Source organism: Hirundo rustica, chromosome 1, assembly GCF_015227805.2.
Source record: "Hirundo rustica isolate bHirRus1 chromosome 1, bHirRus1.pri.v3, whole genome shotgun sequence".
Lineage (NCBI taxonomy): Eukaryota > Metazoa > Chordata > Aves > Passeriformes > Hirundinidae > Hirundo > Hirundo rustica.
Genome location: NC_053450.1, coordinates 100,212,844 through 100,235,706, shown reverse-complemented (window position 1 = coordinate 100,235,706; position 22,863 = coordinate 100,212,844). Strand labels below are relative to the sequence as shown.

Here is a 22,863-nt window from a genome sequence, read left to right as displayed (position 1 = left end):
ATCCAGAATATAGATTTTCTAAGGTAGTTTTTCCAGGTATCTGTACTATAGAGAGAGAACAGTGCTGGGAGCCAGTGACCAAACCATGCCATGGAAAAGAGAAAGTTAATCTGGTTGTGGTGACATTCAATGTCCCGATCTCTTGCTCTGGTTCACAAGATGAGTCATGCCGGTATGGATACTAACCTTCTTCACTGAGACAGTGGTGGCATAGATAAAATAGAGAAATGAGCATATTCTCATGCTAAACATTGACTATGGAGAGTCAATAATTCAAATGCAAAAGGTTAGAGCAGCTCTATCCTGCTTGACTGGTGACCACTACAATAGAAATTCTTCTGGCGACTGAAGAGTGTTTTCATTGTTCCATAAAATAAGTGCCTAGCTCCAGATGAGCACGTTCCCATTACAAGATTATCAGGGAACAGTTTAATACTCTGCCACTGTCAGCAAGTTTATCTCACTAAACTTTAGGAGTGTGATTCACCTCTGGAATCTGAATCACAGCAAGTCACTACTATGTGATTTACGTCACTGCTCCCATGGTAGTAAAAGGATGTATAAAACAGTTCAGCAGACCAAATGCAGGTGTTTAATTTAGGATGGGTTGGATGCCTTTCTAGGCCCTACTGTTGATTAGATCATCACCTGAACTATAGTGCTTATACTATGTGCTATAATACAAATATAATCTATAAATAATTTTGTTCCAGACATGCAGCTGAGAATCTCTTTGCTACAGAACATATGATTTATTTGACCTATTTTCAGTATTTACAGCAGTTGGCAAAGCTCAGGCTCATGTACATTTCCTGAGTTACTTCAAATATGTACTTAAAAGTTACATTCTCAGCTGGAACAAGCACAAGTGGAAGGAGTTTCCTGAACCATGCACTTGGGTTATAGGCATCTCCGGGAAATGCCTCTCTGCCTTTCACATTCTGATCTGAGCACAACATTAGTGCTCTACAGACATTTAGCTTCAAAATCATGGCTTAAATCAGGGCACATATTTCTAGAAAATGATAGATCAAATACTATCTTTCTTACCTGACTCAGACAGTATTTCACTGGTTTTATGAGAAGGAAAAATGTAAGAAGAAAATCAGTGCACACTTGGAGATGCCTAATGGAGTGACATTATTGCAATACTACTAAAATGCCAGAGGAGAGGCCTTCCCATTCAGTTTCACTATGGATTTGTTTCCTTGCAATCTTTAGTAGACTTCCATTTCTGGAAATACGAAAGATGGCACTGCTTAGCAAATCAAATATCTAGCTTCCGTAGTACAGAGCTACCATCCACATATATGATATATTTTCTCCTCTAAATGAACACAAAATAGAAAAACAAATGCTTCATGGGCAAAGCATCCCTTTCACTAAGCTTTTCCTCTCAGGAATCTGCAAGGTTCTCCAGTATTATGAGTGACAGAGAGAACACAAAGTCTAAGCAGCTGCATAACCAAACAAAAATTTCACAGGTGTTTCCTCTGAAAATATTTTTGGTTCTGGGTCATTTAAATGTCCCTTGTTAACTGGGGAAAACGATACCATCTCTTCCATCAATACCTACCCTGTGTTCTTTCAGGAGGCATTTCTAACTACATAGCTGTCTAGTATGGTGACAAAGGCCAGACAGACCCAAGAGACTCTCTCCTCTCCTCAAGGCCATATCCCTTCAAAGATGTCAAAGATCAGTATAATTGAGAGAACCCTCAGATTGATAACAGAAGAGCACTCCTTCTTTGTTTTGCACATCAATGCCTTTGCAGACCAGACAGCTGGCAGGCAGATGCCCATGGTTTTAATGCCTATAAAAGGAAATGACAAGATGATGTTGAATTCCCTGGTTTTCTTATTGATGCTTGGAAAATTTTAATGGATGCAGGAATGAAACTCCCTGGAGTCTGAGCCCAGACTATCAGACCCCTTGGAGTTTCCTTGGGACTCGGCCCAATGGCAACTTGAAGGTGAGAGAGACAGCTTCGACCCAGTCATCCAAAAAGTAAATTTAATAATACCAAAATAACAAACAATAAGATGTCCCCTGTATTGGACCAAATTGGATTAAGGCAGTAACAAGGGGCAAAAGGCAAAATGCCAAAGGCGGTGTCTAGGGTCAGAGACGGGGGTATTTATACATCCTGGTGTGGGAGGGGAGTTAAGGTGGGGGTCTGAGGTAAGGGCCCAATGGGGGACAACGATTAAGAATATTAAAATTCTTGCACCTAAAATCAACCTATGATAACACAGAGAACTAAGAACTTTCTAGTAGAGAGCATGTGAATAAGCTTCTTGCTCATGGTATTTTGAACCGGGTTTCCCAAGGCATTTTTTCAGGGTTCTCTTCTGATGCAGTGTCCGTCCTCGTGCTTGCCAGCGTGGCCACAGGCCAGCTCAGTTTATGCACTGCAGCAACGTGGCTGGGTCGGGGCAGCAAGTCGGGCGAGCCGCCTCCACCCTGTGGATTCTCAATTCCCCCACACCAGCGACGAGCGGATCGATGGAGAACGCAACCGCGGCGGCCAAAGAAAGGGCGACTCCTCTAGGCAGGGTATAACGGTGTTTATTGCAGGGAGTGGGAGCACGGAGCTCGGCACTCTCTGACCACCTGCCCAGAAGAGCGCCGGGAGCAGGTATGCACGAGCTTAAAAACAGGGGAGGGGACCGGGGTGGCAACAACTGGTCAGCCAATTACAATAATGAGGGGTATAACTGGGGGTATGAACCTAATGGGTTGGGGGCCAACCAAAAAACGAAGAGAGGGGATTGCCAGGGCCCCAGCCTATCACTCGACCCCCTCCCTGGAGCTTTCTAGAATCCAGGGAAGGGTCCTGGGGTGACAGACAGGGCGCCCAAGGGGAGAGAGAGGAGATTGACATATAACGGACTTTCTCTAACTCCGGGCAGACAGGTTACAACCAATACTAAAAACAGGGGGGTACAAGGAACAAACCATTACAGAAAACTCAGTATAAATTACATTAAATAGATAAAACAAACGCACACCACCACACTCTTCTTCCCCAGGGAAACTGCCCTCTGCACAGGAAAATTGACTTAAATGACTTTCTGGCTTCATTAGCATACTGTCCAGTTTAATGATTAATACTAATACAACATTACTGAAGTTCAGAGTGGAGAGTATGAAAAAGTCACCACCCTAAGAGGGTGGCTGATCACAGCAACAGGCTCTCCAGGAAAGTCGTCAGGACACCAAACCTGTCAGAGCTCAGAAAGTATCTGGACAGTGCTCTAGGTTATATGGTTTAATTAGGGAGTCCTGGGAGGAGCAGTGAGTTGGATTTAGTAGTCCTTATGGGTCCCTTCCAACTTGAGTGATTCCAGTAATGGTAAACAATAAAACTTTTCAATGCTGGGAAACAGCACAAATAAGTTTGGTTGCATCATATTGGTTTGAAGTATGAAGCATACTGGTTTGAAGCCTCACACAAATGTATAAATTAAAGGCTACCCAGAAAACTTCTCCCATGTACTCCTTGGCTTGCTCTGTGATTAAGATGGAGAAGCTCAGCTAATGAGTAAATATTTTGGTTTTCCTTCACTGCTCACTGTTTAGCTTCAGGCTTCAATTTCAGTGTGCTGTTCTGGAGGGAGAGAAAATTGTTTCTTTATGTGGTTTCCTATGGTGGTCTAAACTCAATTTTCACACTGTTCCAGGAGGCTGAATAGTTGGCACTGTCATATCTTACAAATAGAGAACAGCAGTGCAATTCAGGGCTTACAGAAATTGCAGATAATACTTCTTGCTGATATTAGGTCATGCTTTTAGTGAGCAATGCTTGTCTATGACAGTACAACCCATTTGAAAAACTCAGTTTACTCGATGAGCTTCATAGCAGTTTCTAGTTTGCATAGAAAACATAGCCAAAAGGGTTGGCTGTTTCCATTCCAACAAGACAGTGTGAAGCTTTGTCTGGAAAAATTTCTTTCTGAAACATTTTGAGGTGTTACATACCCTTAGTCAATCAAATAAACAGTCAGAAAATTAGTTAATTAGTCAAGTAACTGTTGACCTGGTTATGAGAAATATGAAGCTCAGGCTGGCTCACAGTCTGTTTCTCAAAGTTCTTCACCACAGAAAAAAAAGGTTCCTCATCATTATAACGTAAGCAATTAAACAGTCAAGTTCAAGATACTGAAATTTCCTCAGACTCATCTTGGTTTACCATTTTCAAATCAGACCCCATATGGGTTTTTTTCCCAAATGAGTCTTGCATAGCTCATATGGGATGACTTACTGACTAGCCAGCACAGCCTGACCATTCTCTCCTTCATTTATGTCCAACCAAAACCCTCCAATCTTCCTGAACATAACCTGGCAGTTCATATAATTATATTTGGTTTTAGTTTTTCCCACCCTTAGCATCATTCATTTCTTCCCCAAAGGTAGAACCACTCCTCTGAACTGATGTTGGCCTTGGTGCCAATCATCACTCCACTTCTTCAGCTTCCTCCCCACTCATCTCCACCCATGACTGGCTGCAAGTTCCTGGCCTAAAACATCTCCTTAAGTAATCTTCCTCAGTTCATTAACTGCCCTTCAACACTGGTACTCCAATGCCAGGCTTTTATCCATCTGACAACTCTTCTACCATATTATGACTATCAGCAAAAGAAAACATTCATAAAAGTACAGGTCATTTGTGTTATTTTGCATCCACCAGTATTCTCACAGAGAAGGTGTGAATTCAACTATTCTAGCACTCATTTATGACCTGCTAGCTCTTTGCTTTTTTAAGCACACAACCTACAAATAGATACTGCATCTGCAGTGTCAACAAGGAGATACAACAGAACAATAATAAACATGCAAAAAGGATATGCTAGATGTGGGTCTCAATAGAAAGTTATATTAATTTCTGAACTTAAGCTAATTTCTGTATTGTGCTGAATACTGCTGACTATCTATGTCAGAGTTCACATCATACTTTTAAAAACTTTTCTGATTACCTGTTCTTTTTAAAGGAACTTTTGATTAAAACCACCAATGAAAGGCATTGAAACTTCATTGAGGATTTATTAAAATAATCTGTATAAAGAGGGAAAAAACTCAAGTTGCTAGAAAATCCATTTGCCAGCAGTTTATATTTCTCTTTCCCTAGCTATACTCAAATTAAAGGTCTTTTTTAATTGTTGTTGTTCAAATTGAAAAAAAATCCGCCTCGCGAATCTTGGCTACTAGCGAATACATTCTGGAACTGATGAGAAAATGTCCTCAAGTCTTGATAATTTGTTGGCAGAACACTCCTGTTTTAAAGATGTTGCAAATTTACTTAAATTGTTAGGATTTTTTCCTGTGATGCTGCTTGTTTTCCAAAGGATACAAAAGCAGAATGACAAGAGTGAGTTCCAAGGAACCCTGCATCTCTTGTCAGAGTACACACTCTTGTTAATGCTTTCCTTGTTATTAGTTTTCTTGTTCTGTGATGCCTGTCTGTGAACCAGTGCACTTAACACCACAGCGGATCATGAATAGTATCCTCATCCAAGAAGTCTTAAAAAAAAAAGTCCTGAGAAAATATCACAAGGGAGGGCTACTTGCACCGTCTGTCTCATGCTATACTAAGCTTAATTTAGGTACTATGCATCTACCTACTATATCCTCTCTGGCATACAGACTTTATAACTATCCCCACTAGCTATTTGGAAATTCTCTGACCTGCACCAAAGGTAGGGGCTTACACTGGACACTGGAAAATTTGCTAAATTTGTATAGTTCTTTATTCTCATCATGGACCTTGACTTAAAGGCATACTTATTCCTCAGTAATTTCAATGTGAACTTTTTGTGAGAAGAGATACTTTCCCAAATGAGAATTTAGATTAACATCTGGATGTTTTGTTCCACATAACAGGACAATTATATAGACGTTACCTGCATTTTAAGAATTTCTTACTTTTGGGAGATATCACAAAACATATGTCTGTTCACAGCTGGTAATCTGCTCCCTATACAGGCAGCTTGCAAAGCTGGGTAGAACAAACATGTCAGGAACCTAAAATAAAGACTCATCACTTTGATGATGTTTGAAATGGCTCCTTCAAACCTCTCTTCATGATCTTTGTAATAAATACGATTCACCAAATCTGATAAATCAAAATTTGGAATTTTATCGAGAGAGACAAAATGACAGTCTCAGACAGCCACAATTAAAAGGACAGTGTCGAGCCCGGGGTCGCCGCTGGGTGAACAATGATAACACACTCTGCCAGTCTGTTATCCCCCAAGTTCACATTTTTGGTTTGCAGCAGTCTCTTTTTATACACTGGATCGCGGAGAGAAGCTCGGGATTTCAACGGTCCTCCCTCCGAGGCATCTTCATTAAACATGCAGGTTTCAGTTCTAAGAGTCTGAATGGGTCAGCGGAGGAGTACAATGCCGTTAATGGTCGGATTCAGGTGCGGTGTGGAGATGTTAATTTCTGACGGAGACGATCTAGATACTGATCTGATGTAATCATCTGGTTCTTTGGGCTTTCATCTCCTTTTTCTGTCGTCTTTGTTCCCTTTCACCGATTCCCAGCAGAGGCATTTTTTTGTGTCCCCCTTTCTGGTAATTCCAATCATGTTTTCCTCGTGTCCCTCCCATGCCTTTTCAGGACAGAGAAATTCCTGTACTTTACTGAGCCACCTTCCCCTGAGTTAACTCGCAACATGCTAGGTTAAACAAAACTTAAACTTATATGGTTTGTATTACATTTTATATCTTTTAACATGAATTAACTTTAGGACATACATCACAATCCCCCCCCCCCCTTCTAAATTCACCTATTTAATTCGTGTTTTGGGTTATAGTCTTTTTTCTCTCTCAAGATAAAGAAGCCTCTTAACCACTTGACTATTCTGGCAGTATTTCCCCAACTGCTTCATTCCAATAGGTTTTTTCTACACTTTCCTCTTGTATTCGAGCCTCAAATATTTCAAACATCTCAGCAGCCTTACTCTTTTTCTCATTTGATTTCATGATTTTTGAGACTGCATTATTTTTATTTAACCCCCGTGAGGCCAACTCAGGGTCCATAGGAAGTGCTGCCACTTGCATTCCCTGGACTATGGTATGAATTAATCTAATAAGACAGGGTATCAAACAAGGCAAGAAGATTAACCCAGCTACTGAACACAGGATGAAGAACCCCACTTTCTTCCACTAATCTCCTGCCCCAAATAATTGATCCTACTAGGAGGCTTGGAGTATAGAATTCCATTTCTGCACAGGAACATGGGCCACTTTTTTATTTCCGCTGCTAAATCTCTAATTGTTTCTCCATGGTCGTTGATTTCTATGCAACACTCGGAGTCATTAAATTTCCCACACACGCCCCCTTCCTCTGCTAACAAGTAGTCTAGGGCAATTCTATTTTGGTACACAAACGCCCTCATCTGTGAGTGCTGTCGGGCTAACAGTTCCAGTGCATCTGAGGTGTGATTTGAAACTATTTCTACTACAGCTTGTAGTCTAATCAGTCGGTTCAATAAGTATACTGGGGTTTGGTAGCCCCAGCTTCCATCCTGCGCCCATGTGGCAGGGCCATAATATTCTATGATGCACTCTGCAGGCCATTCCTCCTCCCCCCATTTCTGATTTCCTCCTACTTGTGGAAGTTTCCTCTTTATCTCCCGTCTTCTCCAGCTGAGAGTCTCATATAAGGGAGCCCCTAGTAGGTTACTGCCAGTTCTGGGGAGTGTAAAGAAAGAGGGTCTAATCATCCCTAGGGTACAGGATCCTTTCCACTTTCGGGGTAATTCACTGTAAGCCTTTTTCCCGCAAATCCAGTAAATCCCACTTGGGGCTCTCCATTTGATGTTTATGTTTTCCGGTTTTTCCCAAAATTTCTTAAGGTCGGTCAGGGAGTAGTAGGGGTTAGCATTTGTTAATTTATGCCAGCATAGTCCAATTTCTTCTATCCAGTTACATCCCTCCTCTCTTTTCTTTCCCCAATACTCATGGGGTGGTTCGGGTTGCCACATTTTAGACTTGTTAGAATTTACAGTTAAGGTGGATAGACATGGGGTATAACCTACTATCTCACTGTATACATTCCCTTCCCTACTAATACAAATGGTCCCTATTATTCTTTCATCTAGTGTCCATCCCTCTGGCCGAACTATTGTTTTTAGGATTCTATTATCCCACCTTAGAAGTTGTTCAGGGGCCAAACTTTCCCCTTTCCAGGGCCATCTCTCCGCTGATTTTAGTCCCCCACAGATCCAATAGTTCGTTAGTCCTAATTCTGTAGCAATCTCTTGTACTAAATCCAGGAAGAGGTTTTTGCTAGAGGCAGATAAACTCCAATCACTAGGTTGTTTTTCTAACTGTTCATATTGTTCGCTCAATGTCCTCATCCTTTCTTGTTCCATCTTTTTTCTTTTTGCCTCTAACTCCTGCCTCTTGAGCTCCAAGGCTACTTTTTGTATCTTATTCTCTGGGTCTAACCCTTCCTCATCCTTAGAAAAACAGAATACTTTTTCCAATTTTAGACATACCCTCTCATCCTTGTCACTCAACAAATCCAGTAATATGGGTCCTTCGTTTAAGGAAGCTGTCTGAAGTTTCTTATTCTGTCCTACCCAATATGTTTTCCCGTTTAGGGTGCACATTTCTAATTTCTTCTTATCATAACACAATTGGTTAACTTGTAAATATCCAACAAAAGTAGATTCCCTTTTGCCCCCAGTCCATACAGTTTTGTTACATTCTTTACAAGTGGGAATTAAAGGCAAGTTATTTAGCTCTCTCCTTTTCCTAGACATTGCCATCGGGTTATTGGTTTTATTTATTTGGAACCCGCTATTATGTTTGCAGTCCCCTCCCCCTTGCAATGTGTGACAGTCTACTCGTACCCTGGATTTTGAGACCTGGTCCCAGGTAGGCTCTGATTGAACCTCCGGTGGGTCAGTTCCCTTCCCCATTCTCTCCTTGGGGTTGGGGAGGCCATTCGTGGGGTACACGGCTAGACTCAGGATCACCAGGGTTACCCATAGGTGTATCCCTCTGCCCAACCCTACGCCCATTGGGGTGCCACCAGCGGCGGGGTAAACCATCTTCTTAGCAGCAGGGATATTCTTCCGGGCCCCCTTGGGTGCTCCTTTGAGCATACTGTCTTTTGTACTGTTCCCACTTGGCTATTTTTACCTGGTCAGCTAAGCAGGGTACTTTCACTGTTTTCCTACACTCAATTACGAGTGGTTCCGCCCTTTTATTCAATCCTCCCCTTATCCCGTTTGTGTAGTAATGGAACCACTCAGGGGAATCCAATTCAAAAAGTCCCGACTCTGTGTCAATGTATAGAAAGAGGTTTGTAAGCCTTCTTCTCCTCTTCTAAGCAATGTTCACATAAACTCCAAGGCCTGGCTCCTCAGTAACAATGAGCTACCCAAATCTGTTTACAATACCCGCACTTAAAGTGAACAAATGGATGGCAGGGACACCCTGCTTGGTTACAACTTATCCGATAAGCGCTGGTCATTGGGTTTTCCGGTGGATCTTTAGCTTCAAATCTCCCGGAGCTGAGGTGACTTTCCACTGCAGAGAGCTGCTTTTCTGTTCAATTCTTTTCACCCGAGATGAGTGGGTCCAGCCTTTTTTTGCTGTTCTCACTGCCGTGTCGGTGGTGAGGAGAACGAGGAAAGGTCCCTCCCAGTGCGGTGACAACGGGGCCTCTTTCCACGTCTTGATTAGCACCTGATCCCCTGGTTGGATCTTGTGAATGGCGAATCCTAGGGGCGTACTTTGGGCTATTAGTCCGCGTTTTCGGAGTTCCTGTAAATTTTTATTAATTAAAACAAGATAAGACTGGATCTGGCAATCTTCTATTCGAGGGTGTCCAACTGGCATTCCATGCTCATATGGCATTCCATATAGCATTTTGAAAGGGGATAAACCAGATCCTGAGTGAGGTTGAGTCCTAATATTAAGAAGAGCTAAAGGAAGGCACTTTACCCATGACATCTTGGTCTCTAGCATAAGTTTTGATAATTGAGCTTTTAGGGTCTGATTCATTCTTTCTACTTGCCCTGAACTTTGAGGGTGCCAGGGTGTGTGATATTCCCATCTAATCCCTAGGGCCTCTGACAAGTGTTTTGTGATTTTAGATGTGAAGTGGGTTCCTTGATCTGAATCTATAGAGTCAGGGATCCCGTACCTAGGAATTATTTCTTCCAGCAACCTTCGTGATACAGTCTGAGCTGTTGCCCTGGGGCTAGGGAATGCCTCCACCCAGTGGGTTAATTGGTCCACTATTACTAGTAAATACCTATGCCTGTCTGTTTTGGGTAGTTCAGTGAAGTCTACCTGAATCCTCCCAAAGGGGCGGTATGCTAAGGGATGTCCTCCTGGTGTATTTTGCCTGATTCTAGATTTATTAATTTTCTGGCACACCATGCAATTTTGAACCTCCTGTTTTGCCAGTTCAAAAATACCCTTGCATCCGAAAAATTTTAGAAATTGCTCTGGTAATGCCTGGGTTCCCCAGTGGGTTTGAGAATGTAACCTTTTTAGTATTGTTCGAGCATATGCCTTTGGAATTAACTCTCGACCATCAGATAGTCTCCATTTTCCTCCCTCCAATGTTCCCCCTATCTTTTTGAACTCTTCAATTTCCGTTTGTGTAGGGTGAGGGGGAAATTCCTGGGGACCTTCTGTGGGGCTTTCAGGGACATTTAGGGTAAGAAGAGCTGCCCTCCTGGCCTCTTGGTCAGCTAAATTATTGCCCCTTATTCTGAACTGTAATCCTGCTTGATGTCCTTTCACATACACCACGGCAATAGCTCTTGGTTCTCTTATAGCTTTTAGGATTTGTCTTATTAAATCCTCATGCACTAAATTTTTTCCCCGAGTGTTTATTAATCCCTTTTCTTCCCAAATTTTCCCAAAAGTATGTACCACTCTAAAAGCGTACTTGGAGTCAGTAAAGATAGTTCCCACTTTTCCTTTTAGCTCTCTCAGAACTTGTAATACCGCAAACAATTCACATGCCTGGGCTGACCAAGAAGCACTTAGGGGACCTGATTTGATTACTTCTCCTGTTTTTCCATTTATGATGGCATAACCCGATTTTCTTTTCCCTTCTATGACGCTGGCTGACTCATCTACAAACCACTTTTCCCCCTCTTCCAGTTCTTCGTCTTCTAGGTCTTCTCTTACTTTTGTCTGTAATTCTATCAAGTCAGAACAATCATGTATAGGCCTGCCCGGTGCTTCCCCAAAGAGAAATCCCGCTGGATTGCTCGCTTGTGTTGTCTTTAATTCTAATTCAGGGGCATGGATAAGAATAGCTTCATACTTTAAGAGCCTCGCATCCGTGAGCCATTTTTCAGCTTTTTGCTGTAAAATTGTTCTCACATTATGTGGAGTGTAAACTATGAGGGGAGCCCCAAACGTGATCTTTTTTGCTTCTTCTACTAACAAGGCCACAGCCACTATAGCCTGCAAACATGTGGGCCATCCCCTACTTACAGGGTCCAGTAATTTTGAGAGGTAGCCTACAGGTTTCCTATCTCCCGCCCACTCTTGTGTTAAAACACCATGAGCTGTATGATTGTTTACATCTACAAATAATTGGAACTTCTTGTTTATGTCAGGGAGTCTTAAGACAGGGGCAGTTACTAAGGCCTCTTTCAGTCATTGCAATTCCCTGTCATCTTGCTCAGTCCATTTTACCTTTTCTTTAGCTAATTTCTCATAGAGGAATTTTGCCTTCTCGCTATACCCTTCTATCCATTGTCTACAATAGCCCAAAAGCCCTAACATTTGGTGTATCTGTCTTTTATTCTTTGGGGGAGGTAATTCTGAGATCCCAGCTACCCTTTCAGGATCTAACTTTTTCTTTCCTTTTATAATCCAGTGCCCTAGATATTTCACTTCTGGCTCGGTGAACTGTAATTTCTGCTTGGATACCTTTAAACCTTTTTCTCCCAAAAAGTTTAATAATTCAATGGTACATTTCCTTACATCCTCTTCTGTTTCACCAGCCACTAACAAGTCATCTGCATACTGCAAGATCTTGGTCCCTTCCCTGGGGGAAAACTGACTCAGCAATTGCTCTAGGGCTTGTCCAAATAGGTTGGGCGAGTCTACAAATCCTTGAGGAAGGGAGGCCCATCTTAGTTGTTGCTTGCGATTAGTTTCAGGGTCTTCCCATTGAAATGCAAAGAAGTCCCGACTGCCTTCGGCTAAAGGGCAGGTCCAGAATGCATCTTTTAGATCTATGACACTATACCACCTATCTTCTGGGGAGACTCTATTTAGAAGCGTATATGGATTAGCAACCACAGGAAATCGTGGTTTTGTTCTTTCATTTATTGCTCTCAAATCCTGCACTAGTCTATAGCTCCCATCTGTATTTTTAATGGCCAGGATTGGGGTATTATGCCTGGACATACAAGGTTCCAAAACACCTTTATTTATTAGATCCTCTATGATGGGTTTCAGCCCTCGTCTCCCTTCTAAAGGGATAGGGTACTGTTTTACCCTTATGGGGTCTTCAGGCCTTTCAATTTTAATTGTAATGGGGCTCATGTCTAGCTTTCCCGCTTCTTTCCTTGTATGCCACACTTTGGGGTTTATTTTCTCCTCATCTTCACAGGTTAGTTTATATATGCTAACCACTATCCGTGAGTCCCTTACAATTAAATTAATACCTAGTGCAACTATCAAATCCCTGCCTAACAGGTTATAATCAGCTTCCTCTACTAGTAATATGTCCCCTAAACATACTTTATTTTTGGATTCGATCTCCACATCCTTTACCATAGGAACCCTAAAAGGCTCTCCCTTAGCCCCTATAACTACCATGAATTCCTTGCGTACTTGGCATCCTGGAGGCAGTTGCTTAAATGTACTTTTTTCAGCCCCAGAATCTACTAAATAATCCATTTTTGTTCCCTTGGGTCCAATTTTTAATGTTATCAAGGGCTCCCCCGATGTTACAGACCCTAAAATGAAGAGCCCCTGACATCCCTAATCTTCTTGAAACATTTTTTCATCCCTCATCCTTTTCGTGCAATCTCTTTTTATGTGCCCCTTTTTCTTACAGTAAAAACATTCTTCTACTCGATTCACCAGGGTCCCTTTTTGCGGACACACTGCCCCCTTCGAGGGTCCTTTTCTCAAGGGTTTTTCTAAGGTTTGTGGACGCTCTTGTTTCTGGGCTTCTCTTACGGCTGCTACCAGTACCCTGGCTTGTATTTTCTGCTTTTCTTCATCCCTTCTCATATATATTTTCTGGGCTTCCCTAAGTAGCTCTTGCAATCCTTTCTCCTGCCATCCCTCGATTTTTTCTAATTTCTTCCGTATATCTTCCCATGATTTGGCTACGAACTGGGTTTTCAGCAATACCTCTCCCACAGGAGAATCAGGATCCATCCCCGAGTATATTTGGAGACTTTTCCTTAACCTTTCTAGCCACTCCATAGGGGTTTCCTCTTTCCCTTGACATTCCCCAAAAACCTTACTTAGATTTTGTCCCCGAGGTACCACCTTCCTAATTCCCTGGATTATTATGTTCCTCATATTGATCATATTCCTCCTACCCTCCTCGGTCTGGGCATTCCATCGGGGATCCTGGCCTGGCCATTTCTGATCCCTGGGGGTACTCTGGGGGTTCTGGCGCTCCCATTCCCTTATTCCTGCCTGCCGTATCATTTCTCTCTCTTCCGTGTTGAACAAAGACCTCAGAATAGCTGTGAGATCCTCATATGAATATATACTGGTTCTCAAGAACTCATCCAGCCTTTCAGATACTCCTAAGGGGTCATCCATGAGCTTTCCCATTTCCTTTTTAAAAGCTCTCACATCACTGGTATTAATCGGGACATTTATGTACCCAATAATTCCTGGGGCGGTTGGCACTTCTCGTAAAGGAAAAGATTAGCCTTCTCGCCCTCCCCTTCCCTTTCTGCCTCATTCAATCTCTTTAGCTGCCTTCTAGTCCTCCTAGCGGGTGGGGTATGCTTAGCTTCTGATGGAACCTGCGGTGCCAGGGGCGCGGGGCTGAGGAACGCTGCAAGATCTAGTTCAAGCGGCTGGCTATCGAGGAGCGGGGCAGGGGTCTGAGGAACCTGTGTCACCCCCCCCGATGGTCGAGAAGCTGGCACCAGTTCTAGCGGAGGAGGGAGCCCAACCGGTGGAAACGGAGCCCCTGATTGTGGCTCTAGCGGAGGGGCAGATGGAAGAGGTGAGGGGCTGGGGATCCCTTGCCCCAAGGGATATCTTAATCTCCCAGGGTTTTGAGGGTCTGGAAGGGGAGGGGGCGAGGGCACTACATAAGGTGGGGGAAGGTGGGGGAAGGCTATCTAAAGGTTCCCACTTATGCCCTGAGGTAGATGTAGGGCCCTTTAATTTTACGGGTAAAAGTCTAGCATCAATCCTTCCCCAGATACATGCACATTCCTGTTCTTCTTCACTTCCCCTCTCCTTTACATAATGTATTAGTGCTTCGCAAATCCATTCTTCAAATGTCCCAAAAATAGGCCAAGTTACGTGGTCCCGTACTTCCACTCCTCCCCATATCTCCATACAGTAATGTATCATCTGTTTCTTGGACCTCCTTTTCCTTATAGGGCACTCGTCCCAATGTTCTAACATCCATCCCAACGGACTCTCAATCAGGATTTCAGGGATTCTTTTATCAGTTCCCTGTTTGGTTTTTCTTGAAACCTTTTCACTATTTTTACTTTTCGCTTGCCCCATGGTGTGGGTCCACCAGATACTGGCCCTTTAAGGGTGATCGCTCCCACTCGGGGTTTTCCCTGGTGATTGCGAGCTCTCCTTTCTCCTTACTCTCTCCCCTGGACCGTTCCTGGTCCTAGGCTGAAAAGTTTACCAGTCCCCGGAACTCTTTTAAGGACGTACCCTTCCCTTTCAGCCTTCCTGTGACCGATCCCCTTTCCAAAAACTCCCCGAGTTTTCAAGGCTTGACGTGTGAGGTTCGTTTTTACCCCTGAAACTTTCGCTTCCCCCGCAACCGACCACACCCCTCGTGGGGAAGTGGAACTGCGGTTTTGGGGTCCCACTCGCTTCGTGATAAAATCACATCTCACTTCACACGCTCGGTCACCCCCACTCAACCATGCAATACTTACGATCCTTTTCCTGCGTGGGTTCTTCGTGCACGTAGACTTTTACGAGTAGATCTTTTCCGCTGCGGCTCCGGAGGTTCTGTTCCCCAGACCTCCCCGAGTTCCCCGAGAGCTCTGACCTCGTTTATTTCCCTTTTAAGTGTGGCTTTTAGCTGTTAAGTCCATCGTGTGGTTGATCGGTTCCACCCGGCTTCCCCAGCTCCGCCAGGCCACTGAATTCAGCAGGGCGCCTCCTGGTCAGAGACAGGGGTCTGGGGGTCCCGGTGTCACTCCAATCATGTCGGGGTCACCAGATTGTAATAAATACGATTCACCAAATCTGATAAATCAAAATTTGGAATTTTATCGAGAGAGACAAAATGACAGTCTCAGACAGCCACAATTAAAAGGACAGTGTCGAGCCCGGGGTCGCCGCTGGGTGAACAATGATAACACACTCTGCCAGTCTGTTATCCCCCAAGTTCACATTTTTGGTTTGCAGCAGTCTCTTTTTATACACTGGATCGCGGAGAGAAGCTCGGGATTTCAACGGTCCTCCCTCCGAGGCATCTTCATTAAACATGCAGGTTTCAGTTCTAAGAGTCTGAATGGGTCAGCGGAGGAGTACAATGCCGTTAATGGTCGGATTCAGGTGCGGTGTGGAGATGTTAATTTCTGACGGAGACGATCTAGATACTGATCTGATGTAATCATCTGGTTCTTTGGGCTTTCATCTCCTTTTTCTGTCGTCTTTGTTCCCTTTCACCGATTCCCAGCAGAGGCATTTTTTTGTGTCCCCCTTTCTGGTAATTCCAATCATGTTTTCCTCGTGTCCCTCCCATGCCTTTTCAGGACAGAGAAATTCCTGTACTTTACTGAGCCACCTTCCCCTGAGTTAACTCGCAACATGCTAGGTTAAACAAAACTTATATGGTTTGTATTACATTTTATATCTTTTAACACGAATTAACTTTAGGACATATATCACAATCTTGGTCTAAGCCCTTCAGCTGTCCTATCAACAACTCATGGGTTTCTCTAGGGTTTGGAAAGCAAAATTTTTATTTTGCTCCTACTTATCTCTCCCTGCCTCACAGTTCTCTAAATTCCTTCACTGAGGCTTCAAGGATATAAGGATGTACCAATTAATTTAACAGCTGCCTCCTGAACAAACTAATGTACTTTCTTTCCACAGCAACTGAGGTACAAAAGAATGTGGGTTACAGTTATCCACATATGCAGTGAAATTAGGGATGCCCGAGCTCATAAAAGGCTAGGGAATTTTTTCAAATAAAAAATCTGGCTCTGACTGAGTTTTGTTATGACTTACAGCAAGTACAGCTCAGAGTAATTTAATCTTGGAGGCCTCCTCTTATGCATGCTGCCTCGTTGTTTTAACACAAAATTCCAAAGATACCACATTTTCATCTAAAACAGTGCTTTGTAGGATATTTTAAAACTGCAAGAACATAAAGAGGATTAGTGGTATTACTGACTGGGAACTGACTGGCTGTCATGGTTTAACATAGCATGGTTTTTAGTTAAAAAGAAAATCCAGCAGTTACAGAAGTGATCCTCTGCGAGGACTGCTTCCCCCGGATGTAACAGAACCAATCAGCTGGCTAGGTTTGAATATTGACACATTGCTAAACCACAAAGAAAGCTGGACACGCCTCTGTGAAGTCGTAAAAATGAACAAACGCCGGGAAGCTCCCTCTTGATTCCAGACTTTGAATGAGCAACTGGACACTGGCCGGGCCAGGCCCCGCTCTGCCACGTGACCTGCGCAGCCTGGCGGGGCCGGGCTGGGCTGGGCCCTGCTCTGCTGCAGCGGTGGCCGGGCTAGGCTCCCTTCACCATTCGGCTGAGATTTTGCCACCACTGCATTCCAACCATGGCCGGTGGGCCATCAACAAGTAATTCTACAGAGCGCACTGGTATTTGGCTAGCATTAGATGCACTACATGAATTGGTGCATTGGCTGGGAAACTGACTGGCGACCAAGACCACTGCACAGTAATTCAAGATCATCTGAAATTACTGAAATTGTGTGTCTGACCTACCTCTGATACTTCTTTAAAGTTGCTCTGATTATCATCCTCAAAAACCCTTTAAGTCTCTCTTTTCTTCAGATAACTAGCAGTCTGATGTCTGCTTTGTGTCTTTGTCAGCAGTACTCTCTAGTAACTGAGCAGACAGTATTTCCTCCGTGTTTCTGGGATGGACCTTGCCAGGCACGGACCTTTCCCAACACCCATCAGTCCACAGCCAATGCCAAAGGAATCAGGAATTCACTTTTACTTGGAAATTTCAGTATCTCACAAACTGAGCCTGCAGTTCTGGGGTTTAGTTTTTCTTCTTTTGCTCATCTGTTTCAGGATTTCCAAATGCACAAAGCCTTCAAACAAGTACTGCCATCAGTATCAACTCTCTGAGTACTGTACAACCCAGGGATTGGACAGGGGGGAAGCACAGGGAGAGTTGTGCATGGTGTTGGGGTGCACTGCTTCTCTAAGGCCAGCTTCCTAGGCAGTGGAGATAGCACTCAGTGGTGGCACCAGGCCATGTGGAAAGGCCACAGTGCCTCTCATGAGCTGTGAGTATACATTGCAAGATGGGGAAGTTTTCCACTTGCCCAAAGCAAAGTGAGTGACGGAGTCACTCAAAAGGAGGAAAAAGATGTTCATGATGGAAAGAAATTAAGAACCTTTACTCTGTTAACATAACAAAGCTGGATCTCAAACGACAAACATATGTTCTCTTGTAGGTGATTTCCAAACACAGGTGGAATGCAAGCAACAATGTGAATAACATGAAAGCCAAGTCAATGATAAACCAGCATCAGTAGCAACTATAATGTGAAAATTACTGTTAATCATTACCTGTTAGAAAAAATATTACAGAGAAAGAGTTACAGACTCAATACAGATTTGCTCATCTAGACCTTGTCATGAAACTAGCATTTATCTTACCTCTTGAATGCAATGATTAAAGAATACTGGATATCAAATCAAATTATAAAATGGAATAATAGGATATTACATCTGTACTGCAAAGGACATTTTAAAGATGTCACAGGGACTGAAAGTTTTCCATTATTTTCAACACATAGATATTTCTCTAACAAACCACATCAAGAAATATGAATGTCACACATTATAAATTCTGTGAACTGCTGTTTCACCAATTGACCCTCACCATCCCAGGGCTTAATGAGCAAGCAAAACTACATACCTGAGTATGCTGACATTCACACAGCCAAATCTGCATATGAAGATGTGGGGCAGTAGGGCGTCTGGACCTGTTTTCTAATAATAAATCAATCCTTTGATTTATTGCCAGAAAATAAACTTGAAAGGGGGTTTGGGAACCTCAACAGTTGTTTCATGAAAAAAACCAACCAATCAAACAAAAAAAACCCCACACCACCCTAGAGAGAAAAGCAGTTTTCCTTTGACATCAGGGAGAAATTTCCTGTCCTATTCCATGATCTCACTAGTAAATGCTGTAGGCACATCCCACCCTGAAACCCAGCAAGCCTGGCTTCAAACATCTTCGATCTACTCTTTATTTTGAGAAAACAGCTATTTCTATATGATTAATTAAAGTCTCTTACCTCTTCCTTCTTGTCCCTGGATGGAACCTATTTTACAGATAGCGTCCTGATCCCAGTCAACACAGCAAATATTTGAGCAAAAAGGGAAGGACAAAAACTTTTCTATTTACTAGAAATTTCCAAGTCTCTCTCTCTTATAAACTTTTATCTTAACTGGTGAAAAGCTATCGCAGCAAATTTTTAAAGCACAGCACCTCAGAAACTCAAGAGGCAGCATAAGTTGTTCATTCAGCTCAAGTGATTAGGCCCCAAAACAATTTTCAGAACCAGTCAACAAAACCAATCATGTTTTTGCTCCTCCCATCTTCTAGGGGATGTGCAGTGCAGGTGGTGAAAATATAAGGAGAAATGGGGATCTGGTGCCACCCTGAGAAGCACCACCTCCTTTGCTGCCACACTCTCATTTTAACAGACCAATTAGACTTACATTGACTTTCACTGTACTATGCTAGCTAAATATTTCTTTTCCCTGCTTGCTGAGAACTGCTGAACTTAATTTTCTCAAGAAGACAATACAGGAAACATCACAAAGATACATTATCCCTATAGAGCTCTTAGGACACCTGACCCTTATTCCCTGTGAAGTTGGCCACATTTCCACTATGCTGTTTGGCCAGGCTTGATTCTGACCCATTCCCATATGTGTTAATATACAGCTACACATTTCTCCACTATAGAATAGGATCATAGAACCACTAAGGTTGGAAAAGACCTCTGATATCATCAAGTCCAACCTTTGGCCGAAAACCACCTGGTTGACTAGACCATGGCACTAAGTGCCATATCCAGTTGTTTCTTGAACATCACCAGCGATGGGCATTCCACTACCTCCCTAGGCAGTCCATTCTAATGTTTAACAACTGTGAAGAAATTCTCCTAATGTCCAACCTGAACCTTCTTTGTCACAGCTTGAGGCATTTCTTCCTGTCCTCTTTCTGGTTAACCGGGAGAAGAGGCCAACCCCCTCTTTCTTCCAGGTAGCTGTAGATAGTGATAGGGTCACCCCTGAGACTCCTTTTCTCCAGACTAAACAACTGCAGCTCCCTCAGCCACCTCTCCAAGACATGTGCTCCAGACCCTTCAAAGAGCTTTGTTACCCTTCTCTGGATGTGCTCTTTCTTTTAATGAAGGGCCCAGAAATGGACACACAATTTGAAATGTGGCCTCAGCAGTGCTGAGTACAGGGTGACAGTCACTTTCCTGGTCCTGCTGGCCACATTATTCCCCATATAGCTCAGGATGCCATTGGCTTTCCTGGCCACCTGAGTACACACTGGCTCATGTTCAGCTGCTGTCAAGCCAGCACCCACAGCTCATTTCCCTCTGGGCAGTTTTCCAGCCACTCTTCCCCCAGCCTGTAGTGATGCATGGGGTTATTGTGACTCAAGTGACGGACTTGGATCTTGGCCTTATTGAATCTCATACCATTGCTCTCAGCCCATCAATCCAGCCCATCCAGAACTCTATGCAAAACCTTCTTACTCTCCAGCAGAACAACACTCCCTCCTAATTTGGTGTCATCCACAAACTCACTGAGGGTGCACTCGATCCCATCATCCAGATTGTCATACTGAACAGGATTGGTCCCAATTTTGAGATCTGGGGAACACCACTACTGAATGGCCACTAAACAGATGTGCAACCATTTACCACCAAAAAAATGGATACTTAGGTACAGAATGGGAAAAAGTCATGATCCACATCAACCAAAGCATGACAAAAAGATGCCTACTTGATAATGTACTATCAGTTTGCCAATCAAGACAAAACCTTTGCTCATAAAAATTTGAAGACATGCTTTTTAAAATCATTGTACTGGCTAGCAAATACACCAAGCTGTAGTGGTTTCACGTTCGCCAAATTCTGGTTACCAAACTTAGTGTAGTGGTCCTAGTGTTTATTCTCTTTTTGTGGGAGAGAGATTAGGAGAAAAGCAAAGCAGGCTCAAATTTAAAAATGAACAGATAGTTTTATTAATACACACTAAAAGAATGGATAAAGGAAGTTGGGAAAAAAGACTAAAACAAAACATAATGAAACTCCAAAAACACTCTTCCCTCCCCCTACAAACTGTTAACTTTCTTACAAAACAACACAGAAAGACACAACTTGTGATTTTCAGTCAGTTTCACCATTTAAACACAATCTTTCATTACTTTGGGAGAAGAGTCTCTCTAGAGTCTCATGGAGACACTCACAAGACAAAATAGTCTAATGGCTCCTAATGTCACAAATCTGCAACCGCCAGGAGTTTTTGCAGATTGTGCTGTTCCATCCATTAGCAGCCTTTCCCTTGGCTACTTATGGGCCTCTCAGTGTACCTGGGGTACTGTTTAAGAATGCTTCCTCTAGTCTAAAATCATCTTCAGCTGAAAGGCTGAGACCTCCTTCTAATGCAGGAGCGAGGGATTTAAAGTTCTCAATGAAATCTCAATCACATCAGTCCCTAATTTTGATTAGAATTAGCATTCCCCCGACAACATTAAGATGCTACAAAGAACAGTCCATTTCTCCATAGTTTCTCCAGAGAAGTCCAGTTAAAAATGTCCACTTCCTTCATCCCATTGTCCAATAATATTATCAGTTCTTTCACTCTTGTTCCACTGACTTCATGCAGTGTCTTTTCTATGTACACTCTGTCTCTTTCTTCTCTCTCTCAAGGAAGGGTTAGGCCTTAGAAGCTTCATGCTGCCAGGAAGGAGTTAAATCTGCCCAGGCCTGCAGTAGCCATGTGATCTCTTGCCCCAGGCTACCATGCTGTAGAGACACAAAGTGGTGCTGAGGGGGGAGGGTTGTGGATGCTCTCCTTTCCACCCCTCAGTCTTATTTAGGGTGGCTCAGCTCTCAGAGTTGTTACAAAACTACAGGCTTTCTTTCTCTGCTGCCAGCTGTTCTTAAGTCGAGCCATGGCTTGGTCCCTTCTGCCATGGCTCCGAGCACATGGCCAGCACTGCCAAGTTGCAGCCACCCCTCTCTCCCGCTGGCAGCCAGGGGAAAGGGGGCTCATCTGGCCCAAGGCACTCTCCGTGTAGGCAGTGGTTTCTGGAGGCCTGGCTGGGCCCGGCCCGGCAGCCCAGAGGGCAGTGGGGCCTGAGCCAGGCCCCACTACTGCCCACGATGCTACCTCATGGCTATCCTAGATGGAAGAGGCTGACCTGTTGGGCATGAGCTTTTTATATCATTACTTCCCAAAGTTGCATTCAGCATTCTCAGTGGCTAAAACAGATGCTAATATCAAAACTAGCATTCTGATAGGTCCCTGTCCCCCCACCCACCCAAAACAACTCTAAGGTCCTGGCAGGGAAAAACACATTTTCTCCCCAATTAAAAACTAAACTGTGCTAACCTATGGCACAAACGTAAGGCAACTTCTATGTACTATACCATGTTCTCCAAGTTTCATAAACAAAACCATAGTAAAATGAAAACTAAGGGGAAAATCAGTTTCTTACTCCACAGTGATATATTTAAAAAGCAATCATAAGAACTATCACACAAAGTATCTCTGACACCCATTCAACTAAATTCAGAAGTCATTTAGATTGTGCTATTCCCACAAAAAGGCTTTTCTCTATAAAACTGCCAAAAATTTGTTTGATTAAATGCCTGTCCAGACATAATTCAATTATCTAGAAAATAAAACTCAGTCTTAAGACTCAAGAAAAAGAATGTGCAGAATTATAGACTGTTCCTATATTCTTCATACCCTGACATGTAGATCCAAAGTACATATGCTGTTGCAATCTGTCAGTGTATTGCATTTGATTACACTTTTATTTAAAAGAAAATGTGGATGAACATGTATTTTTTTAATCTTTATTATTTCCTCACTATCTGTGCATAGGATTATTATGATAAGCTTAAGGACAACAGTGCATTCTTGTGTGTATGAGTCCATGCTCTCCAAAAACCCAGGGAAAAATCAGAGACAAGGAAATCACTGGGAGAAGAAAGGGCTCTGGGGTAAGCTTTCCTTCATCTCACCTCACATGTAGATATATGTATACATGTGCTCTCACACATGTATTTCACACTATTAAATTGTGGCTGCATGCCCTATTAACACAGATAATGCTTTTTCATTATTACAGAGAAATACTCTAGTGGTTTGATCCTGGCTAGATACCAGGTGCCCACCTGTCTTGGTTTGAGAGACAGGTATCT

The 22,863-nt window shown here is 43.1% G+C and overlaps 1 protein-coding gene across 4 annotated transcripts in view; it reads right to left on the bottom strand.

Annotated features, from left to right (window-relative positions):
• Positions 1-22,863, bottom strand: part of ITGA9 (integrin subunit alpha 9) — a 287,285-nt gene that overhangs the window by 89,275 nt on the left and 175,147 nt on the right. The gene's annotated exons all lie outside the window — the stretch shown is intronic.